We start from the raw sequence: 24,144 nt of genomic DNA, 5'->3' as shown, positions 1-24,144 counted from the left end.
CAACCGACAATTTTATGCCATCCTGTCCTACTTTGAGCATAAAGAAAGATGCGTTGATGACACCATCATTTAAGATGAGAATCTAGAGGACCACAGGTAGTGCACAGTAGATTTCTTGAACACTGTTGAAGACGCAGGCATTGTACTCGACCAACAAATTTCAGTTTCCTGACCGTGAAGTAGATTTTGCTGGTTTCCACATAATTGACGTCCATTGAACCACATGCCAAGTTCATTGATGCCATCAGAGAGTTCCTTGATGACAAGAGTGCCTTAATCCAAATTCTACAACCGATATTTGCAGCTTGTTCGGTCTAGTAACCTAAGTCACTAACTACGCCCAACTGAGAGACTTTATGACTCCATTCAAACCATACCTTAGCACAAAATAAAAGTTCTTCTGGACCCCTATGCTTGAAGAGGCATTCCAAGCCTCGAAAGGTGCCATCGTTGAAGAAATCAAGGAGGAAGTAAAGATCTTTGACGTATCCAAGATGACCTGCCTAACCCGATTGATTGACAAGAGGCATCGGATACTTTCTACTACAGAAACACTGCACCTGTACCTCAAGAGACTCCAATTGTTGCATGGGTGGATGGTGCATTGTCCTCGAAGGCTCCCATTTCCTTTCTAGTGCGTATTCAAGATACACAGCTTATGAGTAGAGGCACTCGCAGTTGCCTGCAGTCCGGAACAAACATTACTTCACCCATGGTTGCAATAATTTGATAGTAATGAGACCACAAACAGGTGGTTAAGATTTTTATTGACCTCGCCCTAACTGAGATCACAAATACACAAATTAACAAACATTGCAATGGCACTTCAGGATCATGCATATGCCTGGGAAATCAAATTTGGCTGCAGAAGCAACATCCTGCCAACCCTCACCATCAGCCCACAGGTGCCTTGAGCACTGGCTACCAGATGGAACATGCACTTAGCTACTGCCATGCAAGAGGGAAGCTGCTGCGGTTACGTTACTCCCATGGTCACACATTGTTGAAGAAACTCTGAAGGGTCACCATATGTAGGCTCTTGTTTGGACAATTAAGGATAGCTTCCAAGACACCGACAAAGAGCTGCCATATGCCACCCTTTACTGGTAATACCAGAATGCACTGTAAATATTAGATGGAGCCAGCCTCTATCAAGAGTTGACATTCCACCCTCACTGCCGAAAAGTTTTAAACAGCCTACATTCAGCTCACCAAGAAGTCTACCAGATCGAACTACATGCATGGGCCCCAGTGTGTTGGCCACGTATGGCTGCACATATTCATGTAATATGTGTATGGTGTGCAGATTGCAACCTTCTGTGCCATCACTGGCCCCTCTCCCAGCAACACCAATAACACCCAAATCAACTTCAAGTTCATCTTTGCTCATTGTTTTGAATTTGAGGGTCAGAAATACCTGGTGATATATGTCACACCCTCCTCCTACACAAACTCCAGTTGCAAGCACCCCTAACTATCCCTTCACAGGCGAAACACCACCCTTGAGTGTGCCATCACCCGACCAAATACGAATGAAGCTACCCCCATCAAGGTCGCAAGAGGCAAAATCAACAAGCAACACCCATGCTTTGGTGCCACCAGGAGCCAGTCATGTGATACCGGACATGATGGTGTTCAACATTACCCTCCCCACTACCTGCCTCACGCCCTCATTAAGTAACCAAAAAAACAAAGTTGGCAGGTGTCTGAGGACTGAATAATGGAATAGTTAAGCTCGTAACTGTAATTACAAGGTTTGAGGGGGATCAAAAGTTATGGTATGGTAACACTATTGATAAGGATTTGGTAAAGTGAGCAGGGAAAGTACTGTTTACATGAAGCCCAAGCCAAGCCTCACTCCCACTCATCTCTCACCTACTGCTCACTTTAGATCATTAGGTAGTTTTAGTAAACTACGCACAACTATCATTAAGGTATCAGGAGCATCCTAAGTCCGTCGATGTATATCCAGCCTCCCATATTTAATATGTACGAGTGAAGGGTTTATATCCTGTGAATACTGTTATTGATGCACAGTATATATTTCAGGGGTTACTGCCCATGTTTTATATCATATCAATAATTCCGAGGATAACATCCAAATTGTAATTAATTTGTATGTATATTTATTCGTGGCCTATGTATACCATTGTCTAGTATTAAGTCACATTAACATATCAATCATATTTATTCTATGGTGTCACTTCCTAACCACGATCATGTTTTGCAGATACAGCCTCCCACATTGTCAATAAACCTGATTGTACTTTATATTGATGGCAAGTTTTATCAAGTCATAGCGGCATGAAAAGGCGCATGAACACTTGTCAGGGAACATACAGAAGGTTGATGAGTAGCCTTGCATACTCCTACCGGAGGTGGCAGCCATTCGTAGGCAAGCTAGCAAGGTTGAGGGGACTTGTCTGTGAACATTTGCCGCCATCACTCACAAGCATCATAACAAGTGAGCTCTTTCCCTTAAGGGTAGAAACCCGTGGCAATGACCCCATAAGGTCAGGCCTAATGAGATTTGTCGAAACTCATGTTGCCCTAGTAACACAATGGCGAGGGGCTGACACTGAAGTTAGGATGCTCCCAAGTACTCAGCTCCAAAGAGCTGGAGGGAGGCATAGAATAATCTTAATGCCCACTTGCAAATTAATCAAGAGGGAGACCTCAGAGCAAAAGACAGTTTCTCCTGCTGAGCACAACAGCAAGCTAAGTATGATCAATTGGCTGAACAAGTTTGGCTGGCATGTTCACTCCAAAGGATCTGGTCAGGACTCTGAGACCCTGCCAGCAAATCCTCAGGTGGTTGAAAAGCAAAAGGCATGAGACCTTCTTGAGGGAACACCACTTCAGAGGCTCGGGTGAAGGATGTGACCAACACCTGTGGAGGAAGATGCACACTTCCACTGTGCCCAAAGCTTCAGCACCTCCAAAAGCCATTCCTATGAGAGAGAACTCAAAAGACCCAGGGAAGGCCAGAGTTGACTCACAGCATCAAAAGATAGACTACCCTTCGAGTGAGGGCACTGTCACTTCGCTAGGGAAAGCAACAGGACCCTCCATACCAAAGGGTTGTCCAAGGGTCGAATGTTCATCATTCTTACTTGTCCGTCCTCCAGAAGAGACCGAATGAACAAAGTCAGCAGGGAGAGGATGAGGCACCAGAGAAGATAGACCCAGAGGAAGAAGAATCACTTTTCAACCTTCTGTCACCTAACGTACCACGCCAACTGGGAGGACGACGCTTTCCACAGGGACAGCCCCAAGTGCAGGAGCGTCGTCCGTCTGCATATAGGGTAAAGAGAACGAGGATCCGTCTCCCTAGTCAACAAAGGTCCCACAAGAGCAACCTAGCATCCTTCAATGCTTGGGTAAACCCGCATATTGGCAGCCCTCAAAAGACCAGACAACTGCCAAGAAAAAGAAGAGAGCAAAGCGAGTTTACAGCCAATTTAATTTTAGGGTTTACAGGAGAGCTATACAGCACATCTTCACTCCACCCAGCCATAACCAAAAGTGATGTAATACAGCATGTGAAGCATGTGAATGTGTCAACCGCATTCAACCAACAACCTCCAATAAAAAGCAACAGGTTGTTATATCTTGTGTAAAAAGTTTATGGGTAGTTTCCAGCTATGCCAGAATAATACATCCTAGTAAAGAGCAAAAGGTTTGTAATGAGTAGGAACAAAGTTTAAGCCAGCCAAGTTAGGGAGACCAAGGGTATGTCTGTACTGCTCATCAGCTAAAGTCAAAATGGCTTCTAGGTTTACTAGTGGGTGGCGGAGAATCCCTTTCACCTGCCAACAATTACCGACACCTTGTTATAAATTTAAACGGAAGAGTTTTCAGCTTCACTGAAATACTCAAAAGGAAAGTGTTGTGCCTGTGAAGAATAATATTTAATTACTATGAACTGGGTAAACAGGAAAATATCAAAATATATGATGATCTTTATGCAACATACTGAAATACCTTAGTCTTACAGGTTAGGCTGAGGTAAACTAGATTAGACCCAAGTATGATACCGGTAATATCAGCACCCACCACTTTTTGCAGTTCTACACTATCTTAAGATAGCCAAAACAATGAAATAGTAACTAAAAGGGTTACATCAGTCCCCTTTTTTTGTAAATGGGATAGGACAGAACGCATTTCAGCATGGAAGTACAAAAAAGGAATTAACTAGGTCGCATAGAGAGAACTACAAAGGAGCTTTCAAACTCCTTGGGAACTAGGTTTAAAATCCGGACCAGATACTTTCCCAATCTTTGAAAACTCATAAACCTTAGAGAGAAGATTGGGGAAATGTAGGGGGTCAAATACGACATAGATAATCGGAAACTCTCAAAGATAATTTGGCTGGATATTAATACCCATAGGAGGCAACCTATGGATCCACTGGGATTGAAGAAAGAACATTTCGAGTATTCAAAACTTTTATAGCCAAAGGTCCAGAAATACTTTGAGTTCGAGACAGAACAAGATTTCTTGATTTTTGCTAATAACAAAAACAATTCTTCCTTTAAGTTGTGGGACGGCGATTCCTAGATTAACAAAATCACAACTCGTGAGTTTTACCTCTTGCACTGTATCCGAAACAAGGATAAGAAGAGAGGAAAAAATAGTTAACTGCTTAAATCATTAAAACAAATTCTTCCCAAAGTTTAGAGGTCAATAAGTCATTGTTCCTATCACTAAAGTATCAATCCCTACTTAAAAGATTAGAAAAAAAGTTTTCTCATTGCATGAAATCAAATGAAGATGGGAATTCAGTGTTACCTTACTGAAATGGAGGGTGACAAGAGTACGAATACTGTTCGATTTTCAACAATAAAATAACAGAACCGAGCTTGTGAAAGACATTCATCAGCAGCTTCTGAAAAGATGAATATCATAATGAAGATTAACTCGAAGTTAACACATGATTAACATTTTTTATCTAGTCCAGGTTAACCTAAAAAGTAACTAGAAAATCACTCAAGAGTGCTGACCATCCGAGCCAGTTATTAAAGAATGAAGTGTGAACTTGTATAAAGTAGACAGGTACAGGTAGAAAGTGGTTGTTGATAAGGGCCAAGGGAAACATGCTAAGACACCCCAGTATGCAGTGCAATAAGGACTAACCACTCAAGGGCTAAAGCATTTTGGTTTTTTTTCCCTTCATCATTAGCACCAAAAACACATGGCACAATATATTTTTTTTCCTTAAGACAACTACCTAGAAACCCATTGTACAATATATTTCTCTCTTTCAGGCAACAACCTAAAACCCCATTGCACAATACATTTTTTTCTTTAAGGCAACTGCCTAAAAACCCATTACACAATATACTGTTTTTTCTTTAAGGTACATGCCTAGAAACATCTGAAGAAGTCCGCGGGTGTGGACGTGTGTGTTAAAGCTCTGTATCGAAACTGACTTATAGCGGGAATCATTGTGTATCTCGCTGTTTATACTATGAAAATAACTTTCGTGGGTGTTTACTAGTGTTGATATTAGTGAAATTGAGTGTTAAAAGTCAGTGGTTTCTTTTGTATGTGAGGTCTGTGGCGAAAGGCCTGACCCAGCATTTTTGTGTTGGGGTGGAGCTACTTGAAAAGTTATTGAAAAATGATTCAATATGCCCATCCTTAGAAAACGAAAAGAAAAACTTAGTTCCGAGAAAGATCTTGATCTATTTATGACCGAAATTGACACGGTACTCCAAGGGAAGGAGGGAAAGAAAATGGCAGGAGCTAGTATGCAAGTGAACATCGCTGATGAAGAATGTGATGACGGAGGCAATCAGGGCAGGTGTGGGCATTGTGAGGTCTATGTCGAATATGGGATACAATGCGATGAATGCCAAAGATACCACGATGAAGAAGCTTGCTCAAATTTAAGAGATGGCACAAGTGATATTTTTCAAAACAAGAACATCATTTATAAATGTCCAAAATGTTTTGAGACTGCAAATCCCAATGGTTCATGGGTAAGGCAATCATAGGAAAACATGACGAAACTAAGCATCAACATGGGAGAGATGAAGGTAAATGTACAACGACAGATGTCTGGTATTATGGAAATGACAACTGCTGAATACACCAGTGTCAAGATATTGTTGAGCTGAAAGAGAAACTTATGGAATACGAACAAGTGAATCTGACCGAGACCACATACGCAAGTAGGTTGAAATAAAAAAACATTTTGGTCATAAAATCTACGGAGGAAAATACGAAGGCTTCAGAGATCAAGAAAACAATCATGAAGATGATAACCACGAATGTTGAACAGGTCAAAACCTCCAAACAAGGCCACTTGGTAGTTAATTTTGCAGATAAAGCTGGGTTAGAAAAGGCTAAAAATTACTTGGAAGAGGTCAAGAATGACATTAAGATAGAAGTGGATAAAAAGGTTCTACTTAAACTGAAGATCAAGGTCTGCAATATTGATGTAAATGAAGATGATATAATTGCCAGTATAAAGGAGAAGAATGAATGGTTGAATGATGTGTGAAAATGAAGAGGACTACCCCCGCCTACCCCATCCCCACTCTAGGGATACCTCTCGTCTCTACGAGACTTGGAGTCAGCTGTTTTGCATTACGGGTCGAGTCCTCTTGTTCCCCAATCACCTCCCCCCCCCCCTTCCGGGGTACCTCGTGACTACTTCCCCCAGTTGGAGCCGAGAACACTGGCGAGGCTTGTTATCCTATTTACGCTTACTGCCTGCCCTTTCGTAGCTGTTTTTTCTCCGCCGCTCTGATTGCCCATCGATCGGCTGGGGTGATTTCAGCTATGCTTTGGGTTTTTCCAGCATGATTCTCCCCGTGACGTTCCGCACCCCACGGGACCCAGTCAATAGGTTTCCCCCCGTGACGTTCCGCATCCCACGGAATCCACACAATGTTAGCCCCATTTTTATTAGCAAGGAATTCTGTAAGTTTTAGCTTTCGAGCTTTGTCGAGTTTTGGGTTTTTGCTTTGTTAAGGTCCTTGTAACCAGCGGCGAGTCTATGACTCTCCCCCTCCTCCCCACCTCCCCATTTTGACCGGCCTACCCCGGTAGGCTACCAGTGACCCCTGGGTCCACCTCAGTTGTCTCCCCGGAGCCAACGGTATAATCATTACCCATATCATTACATCATTGTATTCTATACTTGACGATGCTCTTTTTGAATGATCATAGCTATACGGATTTTATTTATTTGCATTTTACCTTAACAAGTGTTTTCTACCGATTACTCCTACAGTTTAGAATGTTACTCCTAGTCCTAGCTCGGCTGATGCCGATTTATTTTTAGTACCTGGAGCCCCCGGGCTCCTCTTGGGATCCTTACCTTCTATGGGATACAGTACTTATGTATCTTTATTTTACAGGTGGTCCGCTGTAAGATGACAGCCTGTGCGGCGGTACTTCAACAAGCGTGCGGCCACGAGGTCTGTAGGTCGCACGCCCACTGTGCTGTCCTAGTGGATGACTTGACCGTCTGGCATCCGGACAACTGTGAAGTCTGCTATAAGCTGGTCTCAACGCTCACCTCGGACTCGGTAGGTGAAACTGCCGTTACTATCTAGATTTACATAGTTTTATTCATTGGCATTTCCTGTTATTTCCACTGTATCCTCTGAACGAATGATCCTGTTTATCACAAAGGAGATATCTAAATCTACTTTTTTACACTTTCCCCGTCGAAGTCACTTGCCACTAGTAACAGTCTATTCTCTTTCAGAGCTCCCAGTCTTCTAAGACCTCAGCCCTGGCGACCCTTAAGGTCTGGGTTGGCGGGTTCGCCCGCAACGTTAAGGCTAAGAAGCCTTACGTACTATCTGAAGAGTGGTGCAACCTCATATACCCCAACGCCAAGACCTCGGCTGCAGTCCCTAAGGATGTGGCGGACCCCATCATCGCTAAGATCACGGAAGTCTTGCTCTTAGCTGAAGACCAGGAGGTGATGGGTGAACCCATAGTGGAGGACGTCGCGGCTATTAACCTCGACATAGAGCCTATGGCCCTCGACGAACCGGAACTAGGTAGGGAGGTAAGTGAGGCAGGTGGGTCCCAGGCTAAGATTCTTCTCCTTAGCCCAACTTTCTCTTCTTCTTCTACCCATTCTTCTTTTCAGGGCTTCCCGGGGAAACACGGGGCTGATATCAGGCCTCATGCGGTTACCCTGAAGGTTAAGCCTCAACGCAGGACTTTGCTGAAGACCCGTAAGTCTTCCAAATCTCCGAAGTCTGTCAAGACTTCTTCCTCTAGAGTCCCCAAAGACTCAGCTGTCGCATCTTCATCTTCTCATGGGTCGAGAACGAAGACAGCCTCCATAACCACCCCGGAGGCTTCCTTTGACCCGGGCGCTTTTTCTAACAAGCTTTTGACTCAGATCGGGTCCATGTAGACGTCCCTCACTGAGAGGATGCAGAACAATGAGAGTCTAGTGGAAAGCCTCATGCGTTTGGGACTGCCGCAACAGCAGCAGTACGCCATCCCGGACACCTCCAAGCTCCCGGAATTCACGAAGAACAATCCATGGAGAATGGCTCTGCACTCTCCTTTCAAAGATGGCATGCTGACCATCGAGGGATGTGACACCCAGCCAATCGAGGACTTCGAGTTCTACCCGCACGCCTCCATTTCCCCTTCCCCGGTTTTGCTCGTTTGACCGAGGAAGCTCTCGTTCGGCTAGACAAAGTTCCCAAGGAGACGGTAATCTACCCGAAGGAGCAAGCCCAGTCTACCTGGGTTCGAACACTGAATGAGTGGGAATGTGTGAACAGTATGCTCACACCCCACAAGAGCTCCTACACAATGTTCGTGGTAGATGAGCAAACCCCCACTCCGTGCGTCACCAAGATGATGGACCTAGCCCATCAGGCCATCAAGGAGGACAAACCGTTACCGTAGCCTCCCAGGAGACCACGAGTGTTGGCATAACGACCCGGCCACCTTCACGACGGGCAAACTGAGCGCTGACTGTGCCTCCACACAGTTCAGCGAGCGTCTCCCCAGGCTTCCGGAGTCGTTGATCCGCCTCGAGTTCGAAGTTCGGTGCAGGCTCAGCAGGTCTATTAATTCAGCTACTATGGCTGAGATGACCTCCATCATGTATGAGGAGGAACACCTCTTTAAGGTTTTGACTAAATCTATACTTCAGACTCTGCTGGCTGATGCATACGACTTCCTCGCAGCCAGACTTCGTTGCCGGAGACATGTCTTGTCTGAAGCTACCATCAGACATGAGCCTAACAGGCTCATTAAAGGCCCGGTCTGGGGTCCTGATTTGTTCCCGGAGGACCTAGTTAACAAAGTCCTCAGCGAGGCTGCCAGGGTAAACCAAAGCCTCAAGGTTAGGTGCGGCCTAGTCCCCAAGCTAAAGTTTGAGCTAGCTGGCACCCCTGCTCGAGGCAGGAAGAGGTTGAGGCCCTTCCATTACTCTCAAAATCAGCAACCACTTCAGTTGGTTCAAACCATTCCAGTGTCGCAAGGTAGCCAGCCTTCTACTTTGAAGGGACATCCTCAACAGCAATATGTGTTGGTCCCTCAGGCTCAGGTAGCAACGACCTCGTATGCTACCTCTCCTGCCTTTAATCCCGCCTACAAAACCCAAGGTGCCTTCCAGGGTTACCAACGCGCCACAGGCTCAGGTGCCAGAGGTGCCTTTCGTTACAGGGGTAGCGGAAGGGCTTTCACCCGAGGCAAAGGATTCCGCGGAGGCCGAGGAGGCAAATCATCAACGACCCATTGAAGTTCCTCGGGTAGGGGGAAGACTTTACGTCTTTCGGAATTGTTGGAAGTTCAGCAATTGGGCTTTCAACATAATTTCCATAGGTCTAGGGTGGAGTTGGATAGAAGGGCCCCCTCCACCAACCAGTTTCCATCAACTTCCAATGAAGGAGCTAGTCTCATATGCAGACGATCTATTGCAGAAGAACGCAATCAAAAGGGTTCATCACAAAATTTCAAGGTCGCTTGTTCAGCGTGCCAAAGAAAGACTCCAGACAAGCGAAGAGTAATCCTGGACCTGTCCCGTCTGATTTCTTATATTCGATGCGACAAGTTCCACATGTTAACCGTCTCTCAGGTGCGGACTTTACTTCACCGTGGGGCCGTCACCACCTCTATAGATCTTACAGATGCCTACTATCAAGTTCCGATAGCAAGGCATTTTCATCCTTTCCTAGGCTTCAAACTAGGCAGCCAAGCTTATGCATTCAAAGTAATGCCATTCAGGCTCAACATAGCGCCCAGAATCTTCACCAAACTGGCAGAGACAGTAATTCAAGAACTAAGAACCCAGGGAATTCAAAAAGTAGCTTACCTGGACGACTGGCTCATCTGGTCAGACAACGTCGAGAACTGCCTCACGGCAACAAACAGTGTGTTAAACTTCCTTCGACAGTTGGGGTTCCAGGTCAACTTCGAAAAATCCCGCCTGGTCCTGGAGACCAAGTTTCAATGGCTGGGGTTACAATGGGATCTACGTTCCCATAGACTATGTCTCCCGAAGGCCAAGAGGGCGGAAATAGCAAAGAACACAAAACGTTTTCTCAGGGACAAATTGACGTCCAGGAGAAATCAAGAGAGAATCCTGGGCTCCTTGCAGTTCGCCTCCGTGACAGATTCTGTTCTGAAGGCCAAACTGAAAGACAAACCGATTATGGCGCTCCAGGGCAACCGGGAAGTATCGAAACAAAAGAGCTCGACTTCCACCAATTCTGAGAAAGAGACTTCGGCCATGGACAAAGGTCAAAAGTCTGGCAAAGTCAGTCCCTTTACAATATCCGGCCCCAGGACTCTTCATTAACACAGACGCCTCCTTAACAGGTTGGGGGGGGGGGATACTCCCAGCACAGGAAGGTCCAGGGACTATGGTCGACTGTATTCCGGCAACTCCATATCAATGTCCAAGAGGCCATGGCGGTATTCCTTACTCTAAAACGACTGACCCCAGCCAAGAACCAACATATCAGACTAGTTCTAGAGTGCAGTCATAGTCCACTGCATAAACAGAGGAGGCTGCAAGTCAGCCCACATAAATCACGTCATGTTAGCAATATTTTCCATGGCAGCATCGAACCAGCGGCATCAGTCAGCAGTCCATCTAACGGGGGTGCGGAATGTAGTGGCGGACGCACTTTCAAGGAGAACTCTGCTGGAGTCGAATGGTCACTGGATCAACAATCATTTAAATGGATCTTATCTCATGTCCCGGGTGTCCAGGTAGACCTGTTTGCAACAGAGTCTCTCGCCCAGAAATAGATTTTTCCTTCGTCAAAATCCCCTAAGTGAGCAATTATGGGCGCATATTGATGAGTTACAAGTATTCCCAGAAAATCAATCGGCCTACAGAGCTTATCACTACAGAAACTACCTTATGCTCAATAATGAATGATAGGATAGGTCTTCTTGATGAGGGAAAGTGTGGAATTTTAATTATGTTAGATCTTAGTTCTGCCTTCGATACTGCTGTGCACGAGTGCTTACTTGACGATTTAAATTCCATTGGAGTGACTGAGGAAGAACTGGAATTTTTGCGAAGCTACTTAATGAACAGGAAGGCTATTGTAGAAGTTTCTGGAAACCGATCCAGTGAAATTCTTACGAAAGATGTACCACAGGGTAGAGTTCTGGGCCCTATCTTGTTCAACATATATACTATCAAGCTATCACACATCTTGAAAAAACAAAAAGTGGGCTTTAAACTATATGCAGATGATACTCAGTTCTACCTTTCCATTTCAACAACACAAGATACAAAGAAGAAAATTGATGAGATAATGACTGAAATAAAAACATGGATGCAAAGGAAAAAGCTTAAATTTAATGATGATAAAACAGAATGTATGTTTTTTGGCACAAAGGTGGCTTTGAAGAATTACCAGTTATTTCAAAATATAAAAATTGGTGACACTCATGTTAGGATTGTGCCTGTTGTGAAAAATTTGGGTGTACTGATAGATCGTAATTTGTCAATGAGGGATCAAATAGTGAACACAGTGAAAGACTGTAACTATCACCTGAGAAACATAGCATTTATTAGAAAATATTTAACAAAGGGTAGTACAAAAATTTTAGTGATCAAGGCTTGATTATTGCAATTCTCTGTACTATAAATTGCCCAATACACTACTAAGAAAGCTTCAAAATGCGCAAAACCGGGCGGCTAGACTGGTAAAAGGCATTAAACCTCGGGAGAGAATAACTCCTGCACTTATCGATCTACATTGGTTACCTGTTAAGGCTAGAATTGAATTTAAGATTTGTTTGTTGACTCACAAAGCACTTACAAGTGATAAGCCTAACTATCTTCGTGATTGCTGGGTCCCCTACCCTCAAGCTACTAGCGCTGCTGTAAGAGTTAGACATGCTGACGACCCATATAGACTATTCGAAATTAGTGTGAATCATGCAATAAGAGGAAGAACGTTTTGTTATACCCCACCGAGACACTTCAACGACCTTCCACATAAGGTCAAGAATAGCAAAAATGTGGCAGTTTTCAAGAAAAACCTGAATACTTATCTTTTTGGAAAGTGTTATAATAGTTATCTGAAAACTATTAAGCCTGAATACAGTACAAATGCTAGCGAATAACTGAAAAGATGCAGAGCAAAAAATTAACTGGAAAGAAATTATTTTCACACATCAAGGCCCGCCTGAACAGACTCTTAGTGGCTGATGGAGGGTGAGAAATAAACGCCTAAAAGTAAACCCAGGTTGAGTAGTTCAGGTAAGGTAGATAGGGCCTCTGTTACGGCCCTTCCCTTTGATGAAGGAATGATCTAAATGGAAGACAGCCTGTGAATAGTGGTTTTCACACGCCCCGGCTTTATAAACGACGCCCACTGGGTGTTTGCGCGAGGGTAGTAACCTCTGCATTCCATACTTTAACTTTCTCTGGTATATTTGGAAGTATTTATATCAGAAAAATGTAAGGAAGGACCCTTTTCACCGGGCGTCACAGGTCGACCCAGAAATAGATTTTTCCTTTGTCAAAATCCCTTTTTTAAGGCAACCGCCAAAAACCCCATTGCACAATACATTTTTTTTCTTTAAGGTAACTGTTTGAAAACCCATTGCACAATATATTTTTGTATTTAAGGTAAATGTCTAAAAACCCATTGCACAATATAATTCTCTCTTTAAGGCAACTGCCTTAAAACCCATTGTTTCTTAAAAAAATATGTTCATTCTAATTTTTCATTAAATACAACTATTGTTAACCTTTAGAATGTCAAATCAAACTGAAATCTGAAAATGACAAATCTTTTATATAATCTTCACTAATTCTGGATCCTTGCAACAATCACGTAACATTGCTAATCGATAGCATAAACAGTTTGTATATGGCCACTTTACTGTACTGAATCTCTTAAAGATGTTGTGATTACAAAAACAAAAGTAAAAGCTACCTCAAAGAGTAGTGGTGCCACATGCTGCCGTTACATTAAAGGACCCGAAATCCTTTAATATGTACCACCGCCAGGTTTCCGCATGCAGAAGCCACCACAGAAGACATAAAATGATATCTATTTGAAATAGAAATATTGAAAAACCTGATGATAGTGATTTCAACTGTATTTAAAGAGGTTTTAACTATCTAAATTCATTTTATGTCTCCTTGGGAACCACCACTACTGTCTTAAGGTAGTCAACTCACCGTTAAAAATTTAAAGGTCGCTCATGAATGGTAGAGGCAAGGGACAGTGACATTGCCCTGGCAAGCAGGACAATGCCCTAGAGACTGACCATATATGATCAGCGCCCAAGCCCCCTCTCCACCCAAGCTAGGACCAGGGATGGCCAGGCAATGGCTGCTGATAACTCAGCAGATAGACCTAAAGGCTCCCCCCAAACACGCCAGCCTTGGCTCACAATGATGGTAAGGTTGCAGACACTAAGGAGTCTGAGCGAGACTCGATCCCCCGTTTGGCAAACATCAGGCAGAGACGTTACCAATCAGGCGACAACAGCCGTAAAGTAGATTTATGATTTCTGGCTACACTGCCATGCGCTGACACCCATTCACATGCCAAGAGGTTGGTTAAGCCTGCATCTTACAAGACCTGAAAATAAACAGTCGTCATTACAAAAGATAACAGCAATCTCATATTTTATAAATGTACTAACGCTATAATTAAAAGAAATCATTTTGATTAACATAAATATGTACTTGACAAGCCAAATTCTATAATTATTATTACTATTACTAGCTATGCAACAACCATAATTGGAAAAGCAAGATGATGTAAAACCCAAGGGTTCCAACAGGGAAAAATAGTCCAGTGAAGAAAGGAAATAAGGGAATAAATAAAACTATATAAGTAATGAAAATAAAAATAAAATATTTTAAAAACATTAACACTAAAACATATATTTGATATATATAAACTATAAAAGGACTTATGTAAGCCTGTTCAACCTAAAAACATTTTCTGCGAGTTTGAACTTAAGTGCCACTGATTCCACAACCTGGTCGCTGCAGGAATGAAACTTAAGTGCTCAGTAAGACCAACTCGTACATTAATAAAATAATAAAATGATATTGATAAACTAGTTACTTATTGTAACACTTCTCTACAGCTGTCAAAAAAAAAAAAAAAAAAAAAAAAAAAAAAAAATTCTTAACGACGGGAATGTCGTTTCTAACAAAGTCTGTAGAATGTCGTTTCTAACAAAGTCTGTAGAATGTCGTTTCTAACAAAGTCTGTAGAATGTCGTTTCTAACAAAGTCTGTAGAATGTCGTTTCTAACAAAGTCTGTAGAATGTCGTTTCTAACAAAGTCTGTAGAATGTCGTTTCTAACAAAGTCTGTAGAATGTCGTTTCTAACAAAGTCTGTAGAATGTCGTTTCTAACAAAGTCTGTAGAATGTCGTTTCTAACAAAGTCTGTAGAATGTCGTTTCTAACAAAGTCTGTAGAATGTCGTTTCTAACAAAGTCTGTAGAATGTCGTTTCTAACAAAGTCTGTAGAATGTCGTTTCTAACAAAGTCTGTAGAATGTCGTTTCTAACAAAGTCTGTAGAATGTCGTTTCTAACAAAGTCTGTAGAATGTCGTTTCTAACAAAGTCTGTAGAATGTCGTTTCTAACAAAGTCTGTAGAATGTCGTTTCTAACAAAGTCTGTAGAATGTCGTTTCTAACAAAGTCTGTAGAATGTCGTTTCTAACAAAGTCTGTAGAATGTCGTTTCTAACAAAGTCTGTAGAATGTCGTTTCTAACAAAGTCTGTAGAATGTCGTTTCTAACAAAGTCTGTAGAATGTCGTTTCTAACAAAGTCTGTAGAATGTCGTTTCTAACAAAGTCTGTAGAATGTCGTTTCTAACAAAGTCTGTAGAATGTCGTTTCTAACAAAGTCTGTAGAATGTCGTTTCTAACAAAGTCTGTAGAATGTCGTTTCTAACAAAGTCTGTAGAATGTCGTTTCTAACAAAGTCTGTAGAATGTCGTTTCTAACAAAGTCTGTAGAATGTCGTTTCTAACAAAGTCTGTAGAATGTCGTTTCTAACAAAGTCTGTAGAATGTCGTTTCTAACAAAGTCTGTAGAATGTCGTTTCTAACAAAGTCTGTAGAATGTCGTTTCTAACAAAGTCTGTAGAATGTCGTTTCTAACAAAGTCTGTAGAATGTCGTTTCTAACAAAGTCTGTAGAATGTCGTTTCTAACAAAGTCTGTAGAATGTCGTTTCTAACAAAGTCTGTAGAATGTCGTTTCTAACAAAGTCTGTAGAATGTCGTTTCTAACAAAGTCTGTAGAATGTCGTTTCTAACAAAGTCTGTAGAATGTCGTTTCTAACAAAGTCTGTAGAATGTCGTTTCTAACAAAGTCTGTAGAATGTCGTTTCTAACAAAGTCTGTAGAATGTCGTTTCTAACAAAGTCTGTAGAATGTCGTTTCTAACAAAGTCTGTAGAATGTCGTTTCTAACAAAGTCTGTAGAATGTCGTTTCTAACAAAGTCTGTAGAATGTCGTTTCTAACAAAGTCTGTAGAATGTCGTTTCTAACAAAGTCTGTAGAATGTCGTTTCTAACAAAGTCTGTAGAATGTCGTTTCTAACAAAGTCTGTAGAATGTCGTTTCTAACAAAGTCTGTAGAATGTCGTTTCTAACAAAGTCTGTAGAATGTCGTTTCTAACAAAGTCTGTAGAATGTCGTTTCTAACAAAGTCTGTAGAATGTCGTTTCTAACAAAGTCTGTAGAATGTCGTTTCTAACAAAGTCTGTAGAATGTCGTTTCTAACAAAGTCTGTAGAATGTCGTTTCTAACAAAGTCTGTAGAATGTCGTTTCTAACAAAGTCTGTAGAATGTCGTTTCTAACAAAGTCTGTAGAATGTCGTTTCTAACAAAGTCTGTAGAATGTCGTTTCTAACAAAGTCTGTAGAATGTCGTTTCTAACAAAGTCTGTAGAATGTCGTTTCTAACAAAGTCTGTAGAATGTCGTTTCTAACAAAGTCTGTAGAATGTCGTTTCTAACAAAGTCTGTAGAATGTCGTTTCTAACAAAGTCTGTAGAATGTCGTTTCTAACAAAGTCTGTAGAATGTCGTTTCTAACAAAGTCTGTAGAATGTCGTTTCTAACAAAGTCTGTAGAATGTCGTTTCTAACAAAGTCTGTAGAATGTCGTTTCTAACAAAGTCTGTAGAATGTCGTTTCTAACAAAGTCTGTAGAATGTCGTTTCTAACAAAGTCTGTAGAATGTCGTTTCTAACAAAGTCTGTAGAATGTCGTTTCTAACAAAGTCTGTAGAATGTCGTTTCTAACAAAGTCTGTAGAATGTCGTTTCTAACAAAGTCTGTAGAATGTCGTTTCTAACAAAGTCTCGGTAGAATGTGGTTTCTAACAAAGTCTGTAGAATGTAGTTTCTAACAAAGCCTTGGTAGAATGTGGTTTCTAACAAAGCCTCGGTAGAATGTGGTTTCTAACAAAGTCTCGGTAGAATGTGGTTTCTAACAAAGTCTCGATAGAATCTGGTTTCTAACTAAGTCTCGGTAGAATGTGGTTTCCAACAAAGCCTCGGTAGAATGTGGTTTCCAACAAAGCCTCGGTAGAATGTGGTTTCCAACAAAGCCTCGGTAGAATGTGGTTTCGAACAAAGCCTCGGTAGAATGTGGTTTCTAACAAAGTCTCGGTAGAATGTGGTTTCCAACAAAGCCTCGGTAGAATGTGGTTTCGAACAAAGCCTCGGTAGAATGTGGTTTCTAACAAAGTCTCGGTAGAATGTGGTTTCTAACAAAGCCTCGGTAGAATGTGGTTTCTAACAAAGTCTGTAGAATGTGGTTTCTAACAAAGCCTCGGTAGAATGTGGTTTCTAACAAAGCCTCGGTAGAATGTGGTTTCTAACAAAGTCTCGGTAGAATGTGGTTTCTAACAAAGTCTCGGTAGAATGTAGTTTCTAACAAAGCCTCGGTAGAATGTAGTTTCTAACAAAGCCTCGGTAGAATGTGGTTTCTAACAAAGCCTCGGTAGAATGTAATTTCTAACAAAGCCTCGGTAGAATGTAGTTTCTAACAAAGCCTCGGTAGAATGTAATTTCTAACAAAGCCTCGGTAGAATGTAGTTTCTAACAAAGCCTCGGTAGAATGTGGTTTCTAACAAAGCCTCGGTAGAATGTGGTTTCTAACAAAGCCTCGGTAGAATGTGGTTTCTAACAAAGTCTCGGTAGAATGTGGTTTCTAACAAAGTCTCAGTAGAATGTAGTTTCTAACAAAGTCTCTGTAATCTCCAGCACCATCAGCATACTTCTTTTTTAACAATATTTTACATTTTCATGTTTTTGACAATTTTCGACATTTTTTTTTCCATTACAGTACAAGTATTCGTGGCTACTCCATTTCCATACCTAAAGCTTTGCCTCATCTCTATTTCAACTAACACAAAAAAACATTATCATTTATATCCAATTCCTCAAGCAGATAGACCTACAGGCTCTCGAACTCCACCCCCCCCCCCGATCCTTACCTCACAAGAATGGTGAGGTTACAGCGACCAAAGGAACAGTGGCACTTTCCTATCAAGCAGATAGACCTACAGGCTCTACGTCAAAAAGGCTTAACATCCGAAATTCACAATATATTCAATATCACTATTTAGTTTCACGATCACTGGAACGGTTTCCCAATAGTTCTTAAAAAAAGTTCACGCACTGCACCTGCCACATATACCATACGTGACCCACTGCAATTACCTCAACTATCATAACCATACAAAATCCGTAATATATTTCAGAAATATCTGATAGGAGCAGCCATCTGGCCTTCCCACACATGATTATAACCGGAAAATCCTTCCCATTACTTATAAAATCAAAATTAAACGGCTTAAAAGTAACAAGGGACTACTTCAGCAAACGTTAAATCCTTGCGTTTATCGTTAGCCAATCGCAGGAACCACACCAGCAGTTTGATGGAGACTTTGATCAGAAAAAAAAAAAGACTACGTACAAAAAAGAGGAATAAATTAAAAATTTAATGTACTTGGGTAAAATACAAAACTGTTGCACGTCAATATAACTACCTACTAAGAAGGAAAAAGTGAATACTATAAGAGAAAGATCCTCGAAGCAGCAACAGAAATAAGTTATATCGTCCCCTGAATGGTATAATGGGAAATGTAAAAGAAAAGAAGCTACCTGATGGATACAGTGACCAGAAACTAGCAAATAATTTTCTAGTATTCTTTAAAAACAAAATTGAAAATATAACCAGGTCATTTGCAAATACTCAACATCAGATTAATGATACACCCGGCACACAGACAAAATTGATACGATTTAACAACATAACACAAGATAACATCACCAGTATTATCAAGAGAGCAAAGAAACCAAACTGCGTGATCGATCCTATGCTAATATCAGAAGTAATTGGAGAGAGAGACTTTTCTAGTCTAGCCGAAATAATTACGAGAATAGCAAATGCAAGCATTTATGAATGTAAGTTTCCTAAATCTGACAAAATGGCTGTAGTCACACCAGTTCTGAAAAATGCACTGGACTACCAGGAATTAAGCTCATAGAGACCTATTTCAAATCTATCCTTTGTCTCAAAAGTGCTTGAATATGTAATTCTTGAACAACTAGTCAGCTACTTAGAAGTAATAGAAGCTTTGCCCGACACTCATCTGCTTACAGAAAACTATACTCTACGAAGACAGCCATCTGCTCTGTTGTAAATGATATGCTCGAAATGATGGATGAAAATAAATGTGGTATTTTAATATTACTCGATCTCAGTGCTGCTTTTGATACAGTGGTGCATGAACTGCTACTAAATGATCTACGGTCCATTGGCATTGAAGATCAAGCCTTCGAATACCTAAAAGACTACTTAGTTGGTAGAAATTAATCCTTGATAGTGTTAGAGAATGGATAACATTTAAACAACTACAATTAAAGGAGGACAAAACTGAATTCATGGTGGTGGCCAAGAGAAACATGGGTGATATTCAAATGAACATAAATAATGACTCGGTGCTGATATTTAGTAAAGTGCGAGATCTAAGTCTATTTCTTGACTGTAACCTATCTCTAAATGTCCAAATAAATAATGTAATAAAAACTGCTGGTTATCATCTAAGAAATATTGCGTTTATAATAAAAAGTACCTGGACGAAAACTCTATAAAGAAACTTGTGTTAAACCATGTTATTACTAGAATTGGCTACTGCAACTCTATTGCAACTTACGAAATTACAAAACATAATAGAGCAGCAAGACTGATAAAAGGTGTCCCACCATGAGAAAGGATCACCCCTATACCAATCTATTTACACTGGCTGCCGATTCAAGCGAGAATTGAATTTAAAATATGTACAATAGCCCACCAAGTTATCAGAACCGGGCGTCCAAAATACTTAAGAGAATTGCTACATATTGCGCAGCCAACAAATCGTGTCGACACGAGAATAGTTACAGAAGGCTTCAAACTGCTGAAACCTAGATTATATGTCTACTTTACGCTCCATAGCCTTTAAATATGCGCCCCAGGACTATATAACAAGCTCCCACAAAACATTTGAATGATTGAAGACATTAAGGTTTTCAAGAGGAAACTGAAGATTCTTATTTCACGAGTCCTTTGACAGTGACGATTTAACAGTAAATGAACAATATCGATATAGATTCTGTAGTGCGCAGGAAACCCTGTGTGATAAGATCAAGAAAAAAGCTTTTAAACTAAACGTTAAAAAATACGCTTGCGCATACAACTGACATGTCCTCCACTAAATTTGTGGTCCAAGGCTAACAACTGTACCAACCGTGTTTCACACAATTGTACATAATTCCTTTTGTATATATTATGCTTGTATCTTCGCTCTTCCCTCGCACTAAAACGAACATGAAAATTCGTGTCTGGTTTTTCCTCTGTAATACTGTCTGTCTTGTGAACTTATGTCCTGTTGCCTTGAGGTTTTGTATATAAGGAGTGTGTTCCACAATACTGTAATATGATCCTACGGGCCAACCAAGGGAAAGGCCCGTGCCAACAACAAGTGTTGGCTTTAATACCCCAACAACAACAACAATAATATAACTCAGTCGTTTCCAATCTGCCTTTGAGTTCACACCCTTACTCGGCGCCGTCACACAACCAATCACCCTATGAAATAGAGACCTGTCCTTTTATGGCCATTTATTCATTGAACAAAAAAGTTTGTCTGGGTTTCACACAATAAGCACTTCGAGTGGAAACGCTGAAATGACTGGCAAAATATAACTGATTACAGGGATGCAACCTGGTCCAAAACAAATGTATTTCCTGTCAATGATTAAACGCATTGTCATCATTATAACCATTAGGAAAGTTGAAACACCAATTGGAAAAGCAAATTACTGTAAGCTCAAAGACTTCAGCAGTGTACGGTGCCCGATGAGTAAAACAATTTAGCTTTTTCGAAAAGACGTGCAAAATATCCAATTGTTACACATGTAACCAATAAATTGTGTTGACAAGAGAATAGTAATAATTACAGATTGTTTCAAATTATTGGAGCCAAGACAGCGCGTCTACGAAGTTCTAGAACTTTCGGATATGCAGCCCCAAGACGTCGTTTCAAATTATTGGAACCTAGACCGCAAGTCTACTCTCAAGTTCTAGAACTTTCGGATATGCGGCCACAAGACGTTGTTTCAAATTACTGGAACCAAGATAGCGTATCTACTCTTAAGTAAGAGAACTTTCGGATTGATTGATTTAAAGTTTTCAGGCATCCTGACATCTGAGGTCATTGACGCCGAGAACTTTCGGATATGCGGCCACAAGACGTTGCATAAAGTTCCCACTACAGATACGAAAGACTGGTGATCTTGAGGCTTTCTAAGTGCTTCGATCATGAGGATAGGACAAAGAATGCCAAAGAATACGTTGTGTGATACTCCAAATACCTAAGAATGAATGCGACAAACAAATCCAGAGGTTCTGTAAGGGCCAGGCTTCCCTGTGTGGAAGGGCCAGGAAAGCAGCACTTAGGAGTAAATGCAGTTTCTAATTAAGTCCTGCAACCCCAAGGACAAACTGTAATTCTATATTGTTATAACCAAGAATAATTAATAATAATGAATAAATAATAATAACAATAATAATAAGAAGAAGACCTATTTGGAAACTCAAATCCAAAGTTTGTAATCATGAAGACTTTAAACCAAAATTTGTATCCAGTCAACATTTGCAACTGTTACTTCCATACAAAGCTTAGCAACATCTCACCATAAAATGGGATATACTCTAAAACATTACCATAGTATTTGAGATCAGTATTTGACTCAAGTCTTTAATTCACCTTAATCCAATATAAATATTACGTTTTACGAAATTTCCAATAAATGTTTTCTCTATATGACAATTGGTGCCGGTTTAGTATGTGGCCTACCTTCTTATATTCAGGTTTAGTATGTGGCCTACCTTCTTATATTCAGGTTTAGTATGTGGCCTACCTTCTTATATTCAGGTTTAGTATGTGGCCTACCTTCTTATATTCAGGTTTAGTATGTGGCCTACCTTCTTATATTCAGGTTTAGTATGTGGCCTACCTTCATATATTCAGGTTTAGTTATGTGGCCTACCTTCTCATATTCAGGTTTAGTATGTGGCCTACCTTCTCATATTCAGGTTTAGTATGTGGCCAACCTTCTTATATTCAGGTTTAGTATGTGGCCTACCTTCTCATATTCAGGTTTAGTATGTGGCCAACCTTCTTATATTCAGGTTTAGTATGTGGCCTACCTTCTCATATTCAGGTTTAGTATGTGGCCTACCTTCTCATATTCAGGTTTAGTATGTGGCCAACCTTCTTATATTCAGGTTTAGTATGTGGCCTACCTGCTCATATTCAGGTTTAGTATGTGGCCAACCTTCTTATATTCAGGTTTAGTATGTGGCCAACCTTCTTATATTCAGGTTTAGTATGTGGCCTACCTTCTTATATTCAGGTTTAGTATGTGGCCTACCTGGCTAGTAAGGTAAGGTAAGGTAGGGTAAGGTAGGTAAGGTAAGGTAAGGTAAGGTAAGGTAGGGTAAGGCAAGGTAAGGTAAGGTAAGGTAGGGTAAGGCAAGGTAAGGTAAGGTAGGGTAAGGCAAGGTAAGGTAAGGTAAGGTAGGGTAAGGCAAGGTAAGGTAAGGTAAGGTAGGGTAAGGCAAGGTAAGGTAAGGTAGGGTAAGGTAAGGTAAGGTAAGGTAGGGTAGGGTAAGGTAGGGTAAGGTAAGGCAAGGATAGGTAAGGTAGGGTAAGGCAAGGTAAGGTAAGGTAGGGTAAGGCAAGGTAAGGTAAGGTAGGGTAAGGTAAGGTAAGGTAAGGTAAGGCAAGGTAAGGTAAGGCCACCTAATAAAACAGAGAATTTCGTAGGCTATCTTCGAAAGGTAGGCCACACACTATACCGGCACCTGACAATTTATCTCTTAGCAGTAACATGATAGCATATGCCATATGCTCCTGGTGTAACAAGCGTCATTTTCATCAATGGATTAACGAATTATATTTACCCCTAATTCAATTGCATCAATGATAAATCAACACTGCAATATGATTAAAAAGTCTTACCGTTTTAAAGTATACCTGGAAACAGGACCTGCCAAGGGTTCACCTGGAGTGTAAGTGTGTCATCACAGAATAAAGTTCTACTGTCAGCCAATCACAGGCAGTTTCAAGCTACTGTCAGCCAATCAGAGGCAGTCCCAAGCTACAGGTGTTTTCATCTACCCTCCCATTGGTTGGGACCCGTTTCCGCCATGCCAAACAATCTTACGGGATCCTTAAGACAGTTACTCAATTCCTAATAGTTTCTTCAACTAGATGAGGGTTTAAACTTTGAACGATATACCAAAACTTCATGATTGATTTCCACGATAAATTCATGAGTAAAAAATATTAGTAGTAGGCTAGAGATTAACATGGGATGGATTAAAATCACATTTACCAAAATCACTCGTTTCTCAGGAGAGAGAGAGAGAGAGAGAGAGAGAGAGAGAGAGAGAGAGAGAGAGAGAGAGAGAGAGATTCTTGGAAAATCGAGTAATTGCAAAGAAAATCCAATTGTAAATGACATTCATTACCATGATGAAAATCACCTACAAAGGCAGAAAAAAAGCAACAAGAGAAAGTGTTAATGAGAGAGAGAGAGAGAGAGAGAGAGAGAGAGAGAGAGAGAGAGAGAGAGAGAGAGAGAGATTGTTGGAAAATCACCAAGTACTTGCAAGCAAAATCTAAATATAACGACATTCATTACCATGATGAAAATCACATAAAAAGGCAGAAATAAGGAACCAGAGGTGTGTTAATGAGAGAGAGAGAGAGAGAGAGAGAGAGAGAGAGAGAGAGAGAGAGAGAGAGAGAGAGAGAGAGAGATTCTTGGAAAATCAAGTAATTGCAAAGAAAATCCAATTGTAAATGACATTCATTACCGTGATGAAAATCACCTAAAAAGGCAGAAAAAAAAGAAGAACGAGAGAGAGAGAGAGAGAGAGAGAGAGAGAGAGAGAGAGAGATTCTTGGAAAATCACCAAGTACTTGCAAGCAAAATCTAAATATAATGACATTCATTACCATGATGAAAATCACATAAAAAGGGCAGAAAATCAGAACCAGAAGTGTGTTAATGAGAGAGAGAGAGAGAGAGAGAGAGAGAGAGAGAGAGAGAGAGAGAGAGAGAGAGAGAGAGAGAGAGA

General features: G+C 41.0%; 1 long non-coding RNA gene across 1 annotated transcript in view; it reads right to left on the bottom strand.

Annotated features, from left to right (window-relative positions):
- The window catches only part of LOC137657705 (uncharacterized), a 57,940-nt gene extending 43,888 nt beyond the window's left edge, over positions 1–14,052 (bottom strand). Inside the window, exon 1 of the long non-coding RNA XR_011047191.1 lies at positions 13,652–14,052. This is a non-coding gene — a long non-coding RNA (uncharacterized lncRNA). The remainder of the gene's footprint in view (positions 1–13,651) is intronic.
- Positions 14,053–24,144: the final 10,092 nt, after the last annotated feature.

This window comes from Palaemon carinicauda, chromosome 1 (genome assembly GCF_036898095.1).
Source record: "Palaemon carinicauda isolate YSFRI2023 chromosome 1, ASM3689809v2, whole genome shotgun sequence".
Lineage (NCBI taxonomy): Eukaryota > Metazoa > Arthropoda > Malacostraca > Decapoda > Palaemonidae > Palaemon > Palaemon carinicauda.
Note: the sequence above shows the minus strand (reverse complement) of the source record. Positions and strands in the feature narration are given on the sequence as shown.